Consider the following 17,546-nt stretch of genomic DNA (forward strand, 5'->3'; position numbering starts at 1 on the left):
TGGTCCCAGCCTGAACAAATCCTTTGTTTTCTAATCATTTATGTCAACAAGCTACCAGTTCCGACCCATAGTTTGTTCAACAATAAGTTGATCTCGCCGACAGGCTTTAATTTTGCCCACCTAATCGTTTATGTTGGCAAGCGGCCAGTTCCAACCTGTACTTTATTCAACAATTAGTTGATCTTGCCTCCAGGCTTTAATGTCGCGGTCGGATAAAAAAAAACATGCTTTTGTTTGGTCCTATAAAGTTGGCCTCTCACAGCAACTTAAATAAAAGCAATAAAATCAAGATTCTTGCATTTTCCAAAGTGATAGGTGATTAAAACAAGTTTATTGTGCTTGACAGTTTCCTTTTTAAATTTATTTAGCATGTGTCAATGTATACAATATTATGCCTTCATTAATCATATCAGCCACATCTCTCTTGTTCCTTTTATGTACTTTTCACGATGACTTCTGTAACTAAATACATGTACTGTTTAAACCAACTTGTTGACAGGTTTTCATTTCCCTGTGAGTAGCCCCATCCCCTTGGACGCCTCAATAAGATGGGAACAGGCTGACCAAAATCTAGGCCAATTTAAGTACACGTACTTGAAGCATGCAACCATGTGTTAATGCTGACACTGAATATCATAGTGAATGTTTTTCATATCAGGATGTGACCGATGCAATCTTTTATTGTGGATTACACAAAGGTAACCAAAATGTAATTTGTCAATATACAAGTGTATTTCAAACTGGTTTTGTCTTCATGTACTCAAAATATCCATTATTTGTTTTCTCAAAGTGTAAATTCCACTCACTGACGACAAGTCACCCCTTACTGACAAATTTAACTTATCTTTTTTCAGACACCCCCACACCCAAACACTTATGTTGACATCTGCCTATGGCAACCATATTTCCTCAGGCCCGAGTCTGTCGACAAACGGTTGGACTGTATATGGACTTTGTAAACAGAAGAAAGAGTGAATAGTCTGCATTATATTCCAGTTACTTTAGTTAAAAAATCCTAAAGTGGGCAAATAGTATGCAGCATTACACAATGGCATAAAAAGTTGTCATTAGGATGCACGCCAACAAGTGGTAGAGAATTAAGGATGCTTTACAATATTTTTTTCAACTCACATTTATGGCTTGTTCATCCCAAGGGACTTGGGGGAGTGGGGAGAATAATATTATAATGGAGTTACCCATATCTAATAAAGATTTATTTATTAATAGCATCATTCAAAACATGAAAATATAAGCACAGGTCTAGATCCAAAGCTCGTTTAATCACTAGATAAAATCAAACTGCCAAAATTATTGACTCATCATAAACTTTCCGAATGTTAAAACTATGGATTAGCAACATTTTTACTCAATCAAATGTTTGGCTTTGTCATTCCAGCGTTTGTAATTTTGAACTTGATTTGGTGTTATTCATAGCATTATTTCTACGGAAAACATGACCTAATCACATTGCCCTTATTCTCAATGTAAACTAACATTACGTCAATGTAACTAAACGTTTTACACTATTCTATGCAAATGTCTATAAAAGCTATGCCAATGTTGGTGGTGGTGGTGGCTAAGTTAATTCTTCTCTTCAATTCATGTAGGTATGAACAAAATAAATTAATATTGGCCAGGTCACTCAGATAATGAAGAAATTTACTTGTGCTTTTGCGAAAAATCCCAAGAAAAAAAAAGTTGAAAACTATTTACAATAAAAATTTCTGAAGCAACATGAAAATCTAGTATAACCAGATTACATTTGCATAGACTGAGAAATTTTCTTTCAATTATGCTAACAAACTTTCTGGACAGATCAATGTATGGCAAGAAAAACACATGGACAGGACCGAATGAACAAGCAGTGATAAGAGTAAAAATAACTAGATTCGCATTTGGAAAACAACTGAAAGGTAACAAAAGTAAAATATTACATTAACCAAATGAAAATTTAATCAGGTGATCCAGATACATAAAATAAATGCATGCCAAATTTAAGATGCATTTTTGAGTTTTGAATAAAATTGCTTACAAGGTTTATAAGAGATTGTCACAAGATCACAAGTTTTAATTTTTCTAAAGAAAATTATATATTAGAAAAATTAAAAAGGGGCTGATGCTCTACTGACTGAAAAAACTTTTCAGAAATTTAAAACAAGACAATTTTCAATTTAGCTGAAGTCAGCCATATTTGATGCAAGATCAGCACAATTTTCACTCAAGACAAACTAAATTTGAAAACTTCATCCATGAGAATTTGCGACAAGAATTATAAAATGATTGTGACAAACAGAGGATCTCTGCTTGGGAACCATTTTCGTTTTGGAACATGCAGACAAGTCAGTTTGCTGAAAACCCCATGTTGACATGTAAGTCATGGTGTCCATATTGCATCATCAAGAAGGTCACAGCCATATCGGAGGTCAAAAAGCACCTATTTCATTCAGGACCAACCAGATATGGTTTGTGACCAATATAAAAAGACCTGTATAATGCCAGGAAGGTTTGTGTCCAAGATTTTAGTTTCTGCTCAGCATTCTTTTCAGATGAAGCTGCATACAAGTTTTTCTGCTTACTAATGGCAACACGACTGGATGGCTGAACTGCATCATAAATCTGAAAGACATTCAAGATGTGGCATTTTCTGTCCAATTTTATCAAAGTTTATTAACTTGTGACTTAGAGAAAATGCTTTTCTGCTTTTTTTAGTAACATTATCCATATTTCTGATGCACCATTATATACATGCAGCCCAACTATAAAACTCACTGCATACTTTTGGAAACAACTGAAACCTTAACCACCACCTTTCTTGGCTTTTGTGTTCAATGCCTTCATGGTAGTTATCTCCCTTGCTCCAGTTGTGGAATCTGTTGAGTGTATCACCACAAGCCCTTATCAGTTCTCCGTCCAGTGCTATTTCACAGACAAGGCGGAGTAGTGATAAGGAAACGTGGAAAATCCTTCCAGCTTTCAGACAAGGCGATAATTATTAAAAAAAAAAAAAAAAAAAAAGAAATCCAAGTTTTGCAACATGCAAGAAGGTATTAAAGAGTAAGAGTATAATAATTTCTCCACAACAGATTATTCTGGTATGTGTCCTTGCTCCAATGACCCACTTTACATCTGTGATGCAACAAAATTCCGTCCACGGCACCAACTGAATGCATAAAAAGGTAAATCAAGATGCATTATTACAATTAATGTTGGATTTAACTAAGTGATTTGAGTACAATAGTTGCCACTGAAACAAAATAATTTCATCTGCTGACAAACATCTTGCCGATTTTGAACTGAACACTATTTACAATGATAAGGTGACATCTTCAAGAAATTGTTTTCTAAAGAAAACGTGCAATTATTTCCATGGTAGCATACTGTGTGTAAACAATGTCAACTCAAATATCCAAATAAAATACAGATATGAATGGCTACTTAAGAAAAAAATTCAAATCCCAAATGAAATTTTTTTAAAGCTTTAGCACCAGGATGTGCAGTTACATACTTCACAAAAACTGTTCAAATGTTAACTTTCTTTTTTTTGTTCCATCTTTCCAAACAATTTTAAACTGAAAATCCATCCCTCACAAAGCAGTGAACTTCCAAAAGAAAGCATGGTTTAAGAAACACTTGTGCTACCAGGCAGGTGTGGTTATATAAGTTTCAGCAACTGCTCAATTCCTGCACCAATTGGGATACATTCCCGTATTACTTTCTTGGAGTCTTCCATCTTTTTGTCCAAATACATTGCAATTGTGAACAATGTTATGTCGCATTCTCCATATTGCTGTATAACTCGTGTAAACACTCCAGCAATCCTTTATTTCATTTGGTTCACCCATCTGCTGACAACAGATTCATTCTTTGCCATCTGAAATGGAGAAAATGGAAGCTTAATAAAGTTCCAGACTTGCATACAAATTTCACAATGCAATTACTTCCATAAAGTATAACCATGTTTCATCATATGGTTCAAATTTCATTTATTAACAAAGATGAATAAACAGTTATTAGCTTAACACAGCACAGCTGCTCATCATTAATAAAAAGGAAACGTAATGCATCCTCAATGATACCTCCAGGTTTTGGTCAAAAGCAAATGTATGTACCATTAGCAAAATGGATTATATTTCAAATTTACAACATCATACGATTTTAAAATGTGTGCCAACATAAATATCTTGCAAAAATGGAAGTGAATGCAGATTTTATTTCCTGAACCATTCATTTCATTTAATACAAGCACATTAATTCAGAAATGTATACAATGTGAAAAATGCACAACTGGCTTCTGTACACATGTCCACTCTACCAAAAATGATTTTGAACAAATACTATCATTAATATATTTTATCTAGATTGTGTTTATGTGTGCTGCTCAATAACATCAAAATGTATATGCCGTTACCTTTTAAATTTATGTTCCACACAAAGAGTACTGTGCTCAGTTTTATCAGCCTATAAATTTAATAATCATCAACTTAAAATGATCACTCTGCCATTTGAGATTTTCTCATTCAAAGATGCTCAGTTTAGGTTTATCTGTATATTAGTGAAGTATTTTGCAAATTATCATCCAATGAATAACACATACCATGTGAAAATATTTGATAACGCCACTGGGAATAAAAAATAGTGGGTTTCATGCAAATTTCTAAATGTTTGTGTCAAAACATCAAGTGAACATGCAAAAACCCAAAGATCATATAAGCAAACCCCAATTAATATTTAGTGTCAGTATTTAGAAAAAAAAACTTAAAAGTGTGGAATACACCAACACTCCTTTTCTTAAAGAAACATGGTCCAATTCAAACCAATAGAAAGAAGACTAGATGTGAAAAGACAAATAAAAGAAATGATCGACTGTTCTAATACTGTTTGGTCAAACCACATACCCTCCTGCAAATAGGGCACAACACCACCACTACTGTTACATGTGATCATTTACTAGCGCTCCCCACTTCACCTGCTGCAGATAAAAATAATGAAAAGGCTATACTGCAGTTAATTTTGTGCTTTTACAATTAATTCAAGGCAAACCATGTGCTCCAAAAATCTTACCCATTTGGGTTTATGAACAAATGTGTTGGGGATTAAATTTAATAAAAACTGCTGTAGAAATTTTCAGCTGGTAAAATCCTTCTAGAAATTAAAAAAGTTAAGTGTATAATTAGTGTACATGCTCTGTTGAAATACACCTTTTAATAGACAATTCGTTTAATTTAGAAACTGCAATAAAATATTGATACGATCATAAGGAAAACAAAATGGTCAGATTAGTTGGCCGTCCATCCCAGTTTTTATTTTGACTGCAGACATAGCACTTTTTCCCCTCCACGTAAATTTGTTTAATTTAATTTATTTGTGCATCAAATGAAGCCAGTTTTGCCAGTACTTTAACTTTGTGCTATATAATTGTTTTGATAACAAACCTAATTTTAAAACCAGTACAATAGAAAAAACACATTTGCAAACTAATGCTCATAACATACGATTCAGAACATGTGCTTACGCGTAAAGAGAAACAAAATGCAAATTTATCACTATGCATGAACTTGAAATTTCACCAAATTTGGAAAATATTTAGAATTGCCGTTAATTACAACCATTTTGAATGACAACTATTTGATTGCAACTCTGATTAAGATTAAAAAAATATAGAGCATTAAGCAGCTTGATCTTGACGTCATGGTAACAATGAAACCAGTGTAGATTCAAGACCAGATGCACAACATACGATGATTCTGCATATTTCATGTAACACGTACCAAAGCACAAGATGATGCTACATGTCCAAGCTATTCAGAAATTTCACCCTTTAATTAAATGCCTCGTAATCTCTACATGCTAGATTAGTCACTGTCTTTTTGTAGACTTTAATTCACATTGGTATAACAACCTTATAAATCTCTTGCAAGATTCCAACAGTACCAAAGCAAACGAGTCAATACAGGATGTTGGTCTCTTTGGAGACCTAACACTACACTGAAACGTACTTTTAACAAGAAAATTACTTCTACTTAGATTAACTGGAAATTCATACTATTTATATAAACTGACAGTTTCAATCACAGCCGATACTTTTAATATTATTATTACTTGCATATTTGGATAATGGGTGGTAGGTTCTCTGTTGAGACTAATGGAGGGTTTCATTGCTGCATGCTCAACATTTGATCCCTTTTCTCATGAACTGCAGGTATCAATGAAAATCCACTAGATTATTTCTGCATAAATGTTTGCTCAGTTTATTCCGGACCTGTAAACAAGGAGTGGTCCAATCCTAAACACTTCTGTGCCCGAGGAAGCCAGCTCTGTTGTTAATTCATTACCTGTATTATAAGAGGGAAATTTGCCTCTCCATGTGGCCTGTAATTACTTATTCATTTTTGTACCTGTTTCTATTTATAGCACAGCAACCCAGTGACAATAGTTGTACATAAAAGTAACCATGTACAAATTAACACACCTGTTACCTGATCATATCCACCTAATGTACAAGGTGAAAAATTCAGTCTAGTAAATAAATCCACATCATTCCAGTGGACATTGTTTGCATGTCTGAATTTCTGTAAATATTTAGTCTCCAACAGCAGTGAACAGGACACTTGCATAGTGTTTCTCCAAGTATGATACAGGGGCCTTCAATTTCCTCAAACCAGTTTTTAAAAAGAATAACCTGACGCAGTATCATACTTGAATGCCAGCTTTACTGATTTATACACAATGGGTGCAAGTGAAGGGCAATACTACAGGCATACTACTTGCCTACTCAGTTGGATATAAAAATCTGAATAATGCACTTGCCAGGAAACATTTGAGGTACAGCAAGAAGCGTATTGACTTATGTCTTTTAAACACTCACGTAATTAAATTTCCAAAAGTAAACAAATTATTGAAGCTTTTGTTTTCTATATAAAGTGGTCATCACACAATGGAGATGATTTACTTAGGCATGTGCATTATTTCTGTATTTATTATGTATAATGTTCACTTATACAAGGGAGGGTGAATAAATCCAACTTTGATTTGCTGATTCAGCAAAGACGAAATGGTGAAAATGTTGATTTCAACATTTTAGGAAAAGACAACCAGGTAACCATCAATCCTAATTATCGGTTACCCAGGGACCAGATCAAAGGGAAAGTTCGTGCATGCCCACTTCAAGAAAAGCATAAGCCTAATTTTTACTAATACGAGTTGCACAAAAGCAGTCTGACAAAAAGTAATCTATATTACTTACCATAATTATAGAAAACCATGAAATTTGTTTTTTGCTACTTGCATGATCTGTCGTTAATAAAAATTCTTGTCACAAATTGGCTAAATCTATGGATTGGTACGAGAATACAAAGACAAAACAAAAAAAATAAATTTATACGCAACATTCGTTTTAATTAGTCTGCATCACATGTTTAACTTTAGCTGAAAGGCATAAAGTCCACAAATTCTCATTGCTGCATTACATTACATCAAACTCCTCTTTCAAACTTTGTAAAGCACAATGGATTTATACTTTATCTTGATTCTTCAGTTTAACAAAAAATCACACTCCTATAATGCATTTTATTTGTATAACATCCACAAGTCACATCGATAAAGCCCATTTCACTTTATATTTGGCGCCATGTTTTTCAATATAGACTGGTTGGCTACTTAAGTGTGTATCATAGTAAATTGAATATGTGACAGTTTAAAATTCAAGAAACCTGTTTTCTTGTTAATGTGTCTTGTACAGCTATGACAATAAATAGAAAATATGGAAACTGTTTGACATGCACAGCCAAATGTTCGCACACATCGAAAATATAAAATCAGAAGATGGAGGTCTATGATGGATAAATATTGCTTGAGACAAGCATACAAATTTACTGGTCGTTCTGTGACTTGCAAGTTTTCTAATGTCGCCAGATATAATCTTTGATCTGAATTTTGAAACAAGTTATTTTTTTTCATTAAGTAAATGGGTACCCTATTGCTAATTTCCTCACCCAGAAAATTATGAACTGACCAGTACCACCAGAGTACCCATTATGAACTGACCGGTACCAGAGTACCTATTAACACCTTTCCTACGTACATGGAGTTTACTTGCTCAACAAGGTCATTTTGAAGCCAGTGCTAGACTGTTGGCTAAATGCTGTAATGTAATGATTTTATTTAGGTGGGAAAAGTTCCCTGCATTGCCAAGTAACAATGGGGTGGGTTAGAAAAGACTAAGTAGGAAATGAATATTGTTCTATGCCAAGAACCCTCTAAATTTGCCACCTGATGTGGCATATACAAAATTAGCTTGAGCAATTTGGTGAATTGTTCTTTTATGGTTACCATGTACAATTTTCCACAGCTCAGAGATACCATCTCTGATATATCTTATCCAAGACAAGATTTTTCAGCAACACAGCCTCTGTCCAAATCCCGTTCTTTGCCGACTGTGCCAGATTTCTTACCCGTTCCATAATGCTGTATTAGAGTTTAAAGCTATCTACACCATAATGTCCACTTTAAGACAAAAGATAATTGGAACAAATTAATTTACTTTTCAATTTCATTTCTGATTCTCATTACTTTATATTAACCCTTAGGACAACAAAAAAATTCCAGTTTGCCGACTGGCCATTTCTAATTGTCGACCCTAGCAACTTTTCATCCCATTGTACCCCCCCCCCCAACAACATAATCACATTAAATATGTTATTTTTCACAAAAAACTTGCCTATCATAACTTTAAAAACACTATCTTTTCCTTGACCACATAGAGCAAGATCGCTTTGTGGCACAGGATCCAACATCTTATGGTATAAAACTATACTCACCCACAAGTCAAAATAAAGTGAGAAATGAAATGAAAATCAGACTTAAATTGTATGCATTTTAATTAGATTCTGTATTCTGCCTTTTCTACATTTAATTCTGTACATTAGACTCATTCAACATCACTCCAAAATCACCTGCAATCTCCATTCGCACAGTGACAGCTCCAATAAACTGCCATACTTCCCAACTTAAAAAACTGTCCTATCAACAGGTTTTGTCCAACAAAAATGTTGTACAAGATCAAACACATTGCAAATCAGCCAGGCAGTATGTATTTTAAACACAGATTTGTAAAACTTCATTGATGCAAGGTTCAAGCTACAAAAGAATGATTGTTCCAGTCAAATTTACTTTGACAACCATCTTTGTCAAGCCGATGAACCCAGACATTAGAGACGAAACAATACACGCATCTCCTATCAATGGTTCACTATGCATCCTGTGATATAATACATTATCGATACACAAATGAACTTGGTCTTTCCATCTTCAAAAGGTAGGTGGTGCCATTTCATGTATATTGACATTCTTGGTTTATTTCCAGTATGCAGACTACAAATATATATAGCTACCATATATTTATATGCAAGTCTCACTGATGACAAGATAACAATACTTTCAGACAGACTACCTACTGGTTGCGATTTTTATCCAACATTCTTGTCCATTTCATGGTGGCTCCATGAAACTCCCCTTGTTTTGTACAACATCAATGATTTGAAAACTATTACCAATTTCTGGTCTCCATTACACTTGGAAGACATTACAATGTTATCTTCAAAACAGAAGAAACAATGCAATTTCCTCATGCAATTAAAATCTCATCTAGAACAAATCCAGGCATAAAAATAAGGTTGAATACCAACAGTATATCACATTTCATTTCCTGCAGATGCAAAAGACTGCTGCAGCCACAGGTACTTGTATTTTTGTTAGTGAAGGAAAACTATCGACTACACCCAGTCCTATTCTACAGTTTTCTTTCAACTTGCACAAGGTGACAAACTTGAGCAGTTTGACATCTACCCCATTGCTCATTTATGCTAATTTCATTTATTCCATCAGCACCTTCATTCACTGCTTAAATATCTCTGCATAAAGATGAAAAATTCCAAATTTGTTTCCCATGTACAATTTAAGGAGATGATGACAGGAATTTGTCTAAAGGAAGCCCTATCTCAAAGAAGAAAGGAGGGGAGTCCCGGAGAAAGAAATAGTCACAGGTCAATAATTATGTAAACCTCCACATCTGTCTCTCTCTCTCTCTCCAAGCTTGACTTTCTTATAGCTCTACTGAAATCAATATCTCTAGCTGCATCAGGTTTAATATAGTAATGATTTCTGAGCATCCTTTTCACTAATATTGTTCTGTGCTTCTTTCTGAAGGGGCATACTCATAGCGAGCTTTGTCAGCTTAAATATGTTGGGAAACAGATCTTTGTGACTTATGTTCAATTTTCCAGAGATCACAGATTATCTTTTGGATACATATGCCCCGAAATAGGATTTTTCACTAACAAACTTTCTTTGTTAAATCAGTAGTTTATTGACTACTATGCCAAATTTCTTATCTGTTCCATAATGCTGTATTAGGGAATTTAGTCCATCAATGCTTGTGCAGACAGAGGCATTAAAATAAATATCTCGACTTAATTGCATTTTTTTAACCCTTATTTTATTCAATTTATCTCAACCCTGATATGGATGGATGTATATGGTTTTAAAGCACATGATCCACAGGGCGAATTTGATTAACTGAAAAAAAGAAAATTGCATTTTAATTAGGCATAGTATTCTGCCCTTTGTACTTTTTATTTCGAAATACCACTGAAAGGGTCATGCCATCCAATTTTTGTCCATGTATTTAACACTATTTCGGGCTCAAAATCACTCACTGGTGTCTCCGTTAACACTTTCCCAGCTCCAATAAACTGATATTTTGTAACTTTAACAATTACTCATTATCATCAGCAAGTATTTGCCAAATGAACTTTTCTAGGTAGCCCATACTTTAAAACATGTATCTGCAAGACTTTCTTCATGAATGTTTCAAACACCATAATTATTATACTTGGGCACGATGTTCAAATCAAATTTAGTCATGCTTAGAGAACCCAGATATGGAACATTTGCTACCCGAAAAAAAGATGTTACAAGAATGTTTAAATAAAAATTGTAAACTTCGCCAAGCACATTTTCATATGCAAGACTTTCAATGAATTTGCAGTTCTCATGCTTTACTGTACTCCAAGTGCATACAATTCTTGCAAATTTTGCACGATTCGAGAAATGAACACTGACAGCATCTCCGCTTAAGTACCTGACACATCTAATGACTTTCTCATGAAGTCTCAGTTGCTCTGCCAATACTTCCAGTTTGTCACGCAGAGAATAATCGATTGATTTCTGATTGGTGGTTATTATTTAACATGTAGCAGAACAAATGAGAATAGAATATAACATTTTTTTTTAAAAACCCACCTGAAACATAACTTTCAAATCGAGCAAGAATCCGGATACAATTCAAAGTATCGTATGAAAGTAGTTATTAAATGATGAGTAAAGTACTTCATTATACGCGTTTGGAATGTAAAATATATGCTGAACATACTTCTGGGTTAAGATAATTAGCATGGGGGGGGGGGATTATGAACCATTCTCACTTTAACCTGTATGCAGCGAGTTGATATTACAATTTATCTGCAATAGATTGCTTCATGTCAAATTGAGCTTTGGCAATGTAATTAACGTATTGCATGAAGAGTAAGCAAGAAGCAACACAACTTAGATTTTTCATGTACAATAGAACTTCTTTACAAGGCACATGGCAAACGTACATTGTGATGGGTGCTGCCATATTGGTCTTCTTCCAGTCACTTTGGCGTCTTGACAAATGGTCAAATTACAGAGTCCTTCATTTTAGCGCAATTTAAACATAACGTATAGTACCTGCCATCAGCCAGTGGCATCACTCGGGTTGGTGTCACCCAGTGCAGTAGCTCATGGTGTCACCCCCATGGTCCTCCTTCTGCAACAGACCATACAGAATCCTTAGTAATGTCATTTTGGTGTCACCCGGTGCAGTCCGCACTCCCGCATCACTCTAGCGAAGTTTACTGATGTGCCTGCTTGTCATGTATTTAACTATGATCGGTTATCCGCTTATGAAATCTGACTAGACCGAGCAGTGTGTGTTCTGTAAAATTTGCAATTTTTCATTTTGGTGTCACCCCTCTGAGATGGTGTCACCCAGTGCGGTCTGCACCCCCCCCCCACGCGACGACACTGCCATCAGCTACCTACCATAAATAAACCTTACCTGTATGCATGAATGGGCTACATATTTTACAAGTACGGGAACTATTGTAGCCATCATACGCATTTCCACTAGTGTATGAGACAGCATTTACACAAAGCAAGATTTTGTAATAATAAACGAGACAAATGTTAACAATTACAAGCAGGCAAGACATGCATGCAGCTTGATACTATGTTGGATGTTATGACTGTCAATAAATTGTGAATCTTAAATATATAGCACAACAGTACTTGCGACTGCAGAGACATGAATATATCAATTCTCTCGCAGTGGATTCTATCGTTTCAAATAGGAATGTATAGGGAAGGCATTGTTTGTCAAACTATATGTTCCAAATTCCAAGGACCCAATAACACTAGTCCTACCTGTAAGACCTGACGCTGATATTATGTTGTTGGCGCCAGGGTCTTACAGCCTAACTAAAGGCGCTGTGTAGTGTGTTTTGATGTCGGCTATCATCATTATGAAAGTAAAATTTTCAGGAATATTTCACACAACTGACAAATAAAATAATGACGCCTTTCTACAAAGTAAAGTTATAATGTTTTAGTCAGACTTTACTTACGATGATGCCTTTTCTCTAATAAATTCAAATTCTCACAAAAAAATGGACCCGTTTTCAAGTTTCTTTGGCCTACTTTTCAATTGGCTGGAATGCGATGAAAGCCGAAAATGCCAAAATCGGATAAAGTTTAAACATTATTTTTTAACGAAAAGAATAAAAATATATTATGCCTATTGGAACTGTAAGCAACGGTTCGTTTCGTTCAAGAAACATATCCCAAACATCAACCTACTTGAACTCACTTCGGCATACTTCGACTACTGTCGCATTGCAACAAATTCAAATGTATGTCAACGGAACGTGAAAATGCACCAATCTGCTAGTGTCATATTTTCATTGCACCAGGATAAAGACAGCACAGTAAGTACATTAATTACACATAAATTAGTGGAAAAATGTCGATATAGGCTGCCAAATGTGTGAGATGTTCCTGAAACTTTGATTACTCATGCCGATGTCAATGACATCGGAACACACTATACAAGGCCGTTATTTGCATAGTAAGACAGAGCACCTTAACAAAATCAAAATGTGCTATGTCTTACATGTAGGACTACCAATAACACATGTAACTTGCAAGACATCATATACTACAATTTCCAAAATTGGTAAAATCCAGGGATGTACAATACTCATTGCAAATTTGTTTCTTTACGAACGGCGTAAATTGCTGCACAAGCCTTTAGTATTGTTCACGTCTAATCTATTTATTCGTATTTTAAATCGGTTCTCAACCTTAAACAGAATGTATGTAATATACGGAAATAGTGAAGAAAAATAAAAAACGCTAACCATCCTTGGTACAAACATTTGGCGTCATAGGCATGGTAAATCACCCCTTGAAAGAACAGAAATGGGCGATGAATTAGGCGCTTTCCGTTTTTTCTTTCCCCCAAAGTTTTACAATAACTCCAGTCGGCATGTGCTTTGAATGATGCATTCTTGAAACGGACACATTTTAACCACATATGAAGCATATTTACGGCACACATCACCGAACAAGTAGGACATATTATAACCAGGGCATTCAATCAGGAAAAATCAAGGTATAATTAATGCCGTCGTGTCCAAACTGCCAATATTTCAAGCAAATGAAACAACGAAACTAACAATGTTAACAAACTTGGATACACAAAAATTACCTGTCAGCTTGTCAAACTGGGCGGATGGTACAGGAAGTTGATGCCACGTGGAGTTGAGCAGGCGCTACCTTGTGTATCAAGTTTTCACCACATTCCAGAAATGCCACTTCACGCGCACCTGCCGTTTTCACCGTGTTCGTCTGCAAAGGCAGAATAAGACACTGGCCATAATTTACATGCAAAGTTGCCTTTCAAGGAAATAGATTCCCAAATGATGTTAAAATGGTTAGCTAAACATACCTATTATCCGTCACATGTCTTGAAAGCGCCAACTTTATCCTTCTATTACAAGTTCATGACCTTTATATAATTCTTGTATTAGCCAATGAAATGGTAGATATTTATCACGTGCTTGATTATTTCTTCCAGGTGGCAAGCTACTCCCTGAACATCTTCCAATCAAATTATTTTACTTTATCACATGATCAGTTATCTGTTCCTTGCCACATGTATACTGCCACGCATCAATTAACTTTAAATGGGCGTGTCGCTCGGAACAGGTGAAAAATTCCTCAACTCGTATGCGAAGGAAGGTGTATATATGTGATTGAAAAATGAAATAGAGTTCGTTGAAAAGAAACATCTTAACGATTCGATATCTGAATTGGAATCTTAATTAAAAAAACAAACATTATCATCAGCGCACAAATGAGGATCTGAACAGTACTAACATATACGAAATTGCTGAGATGATAATAGCACTAATAACAACAACGGCTCGCCATCCCAAATCCCCACCATTATCGCTGAATTTACCTACCCCCATATACCACACATCCCCATGTTCATATTCAATCCTAGGAGATCCGGGATAATTCAAAATTAGTCTCATGTGATGCATATTTCATATATATATATATATATATATATATATATATATATATATATATATATATATATATATATATATATATATGTGTGTGTGTGTGTGTGTGTGCGCGCGCGCTTTGCACATTTGACCATTGACTCGTTTAAAAGGTGATGCTAGCGACAATCCTCTCCACTAATGCTTTAAAACTTTGGGGCAACACAACTATAAAGTTGAGTGTATTTCCCATCCAGCGGTTTGGAAAATCAGACGAACGGTGGTCCCGAGGTGTGGGTGGGAAAAGCGTTGAGATGATGCGTGTGACGATTTCTTGCCCCGATATTTTGATTTTAAATTGCTTTACATATCGTTCGTTATCAGCAATCGTCGTAGTCGTCACTGACATCAATGCGAGTGATGCTTGTCGGTTGTCTAAATTATTTAGCACCTTTCATACTGCATTATCAAACAATGCGGAAAGCAGCTGCATCCCGGCATGTACATTTCGTTCATTCAGCAGATATGCAGAGCATACTATTAACAGACACACGCACACACACCATCGTAATCCAAGGGTCGCGAGTTCAATACCCGCCACACACGCCCAGGTCAACCCGGGTCGACTGCCTCTGTGTGTCCGTGGGAAAGGCGCCTTGGTGTCTGTTTGCTATTTTCTTTGCATAATAATCTGCTGAAAGCTCGGTTAGAAATCAACAACAAATTTAATCTAGATCGTAGTAGCAGCAGCAATAGATGAAATAGTAGTAGTAGTCTACGTTCCAACAGTTCTGTCAGTAAATGTGGCATCCACCGGTTTAGCGGTAATAGCACCAGTCAACGTTCAACAGTTTTGTCAGTAACTGTTTCCGCTTGCTGAAAACATATTGTTAGATTGTTATTTATTTCGTAAAGATGAAGAACTGGAACACAGAGAATTAAAACACGAGACTGTCCATATATTATGAGCGTTATGGATATAGTATGGCTGCAAGCACTTCATTCCCGCCAACAGGATCTCGCTCTCTCTTTCCCCGAGTGGCCGAGTGGTCTAAAGCGCCCTCCGTTATGGATCACTGCCATCTCACCTGTCTGCGTGGGTTCGAGTCTCGGATTCGGCTAATGTGGGTATGTGAGAAAGCTTGCCAGTAGCTTCTCGTGGGTCGGTGGTTCTTTCCGGGTTTTCCCGGGTTCTTCCTCCACCATTAATACTGACCGCCATGTATAGCCTACTGTGTGCTGAAAAATGGCGTTAAACCCCACAACAACAACTCTTTCTCTCTCTCTCTCTTTTCCCTCCCCCTGAAAAATTTACAAGTGCTCGACTTACTGTACGGAATGTTAATTCTGAATGTGCTGATCCCGTGGAATGACTTGTTCTATATAAAATGTAATCTGTTGTCGATGTGTTTTTCTTTATTTATTTATTTATTTATTTATTATTATTATTATTATTATTATTATTATTATTATTATTATTATTATCGCCATAAACTGATTTTGCCAACCGGCCACCAAACTTGGAATGCTGACTGGTACCACTGCTGGCACCTCACCCCCTCAGCAGGTTACATATGTACACGTGAGCTCCATATAGTTTGTTCCGAAACTGGTAAATGCCTACCTTATCCTACCCTCACCTCACGTACTCCAACGATTGAGTTTTAGATTACGTTTGTCTGCTTCTTCGATGATTTTTGTCAGGTTATGTACGTTGTTTCCTACGACATGGCAAGGGCACCCCACCACATATTCATCCCCACCTCCGTCCCTATCTCCCACACGAACTTTATAAGACGTTTTGGTGTATATTTATATAAATGTTTAAACGTTTACCGATATTCAGGCAGACACTAATTGGCATAGTCCAGCAGGTAGTAATTATCCCCGATTTTCTGGGGGTGGGATGGGGGGACAATTTTGTAAGTTCAACAAAATATATGTATAAAAAAAAATAAAAAAAAAAAACAATAATGGTGTGCATTTAGTCAGTTATGACTGAAAAGTTATGAAAACAAAATAAATTCATCAATTGATAATATTAGAAGTGAATATCTGTTATTAGATAGTGCAGGTTATCAATTTAGTTGTTGTTGCTGTTGTAAGGTTTAACGCCATTTTTCAGCACACGATAGGCTATACATGGCGGTCAGTATTAATGGTGGAGGAAGAACCCGGGAAAACCCCGGAAAGAACCACCGACCCACGAGAAGCTACTGGCAAGCTTTCTCACATACCCACATTGGCTGAAATCGAGACTCGAACCAACGCAGACAGAGGTGAGATGGCAGTGATCCGTAACGGAGAGCGCTTTAGACCACTCGGCCACTCGGTATCTATTTGGCTTGAAACTCATTCATTGATATTTTTGTGAGCACATGCTTAAAAGTACTGAAGAATCTGAAATACGTTCTCGCGAAAATATGCATTTAATTCGGGTAAAGGGGCTCAATATTTTTTATAAAGACGACTATGAATTTATTACACTCAACATATAATTAAACATGAACCCGATGAATTATGATAACGGATGTATTTATTTTAATTTATCTCCAATAAGGAATACCGATGCTGGGAAACAAAGAGTTTTATATATAATTAAATATTTAAAGGACTATTTCTACAGACAATACAACATTTGTATAAACAATGTTACCACATACTGTAATGTACAACGTATTGCCGAAAAAATATATATTTTTTAAGAAAGATAAAAGTAAACCTTTCTCATCGGCATCCTTACGTGTTTTATAGAGTTATCGACTGTCCTGAAGGAAAGGAAGATTCAGATAATAAGTAGATAACAAATCACCACGATATAATCTACCTCGTATATTCAAGCCCAGTCGAGTTCCACGAAATCTCATTACAGAACTTAAGTTGTGCCAAATAAAATCC

The 17,546-nt window shown here is 35.8% G+C and overlaps 1 long non-coding RNA gene across 4 annotated transcripts in view; it reads right to left on the reverse strand.

Moving 5' to 3' along the window:
* Positions 1–1,199: 1,199 nt before the first annotated feature.
* LOC149792880 (uncharacterized) overlaps positions 1,200–17,546 on the reverse strand; it is a 49,261-nt gene continuing 32,914 nt past the window's right edge. The window contains exons 3-5 of one of the 4 annotated variants that reach the window (XR_016422654.1): positions 13,844–13,983; positions 11,767–11,845; positions 1,200–3,871 (exon numbers count right to left, since the gene is read on the reverse strand). This is a non-coding gene — a long non-coding RNA (uncharacterized LOC149792880). Of the gene's footprint in view, positions 3,872–11,766; positions 11,846–13,843; positions 13,984–14,083; positions 14,576–17,546 lie in introns of those variants that run through there. The other 3 variants (XR_016422657.1, XR_016422653.1, XR_016422655.1) reach the window with 3 other exon arrangements.

Source organism: Sinohyriopsis cumingii, chromosome 8, assembly GCF_028554795.1.
Source record: "Sinohyriopsis cumingii isolate HCF-2022 chromosome 8, ASM2855479v2, whole genome shotgun sequence".
NCBI classification, from domain to species: domain Eukaryota; kingdom Metazoa; phylum Mollusca; class Bivalvia; order Unionida; family Unionidae; genus Sinohyriopsis; species Sinohyriopsis cumingii.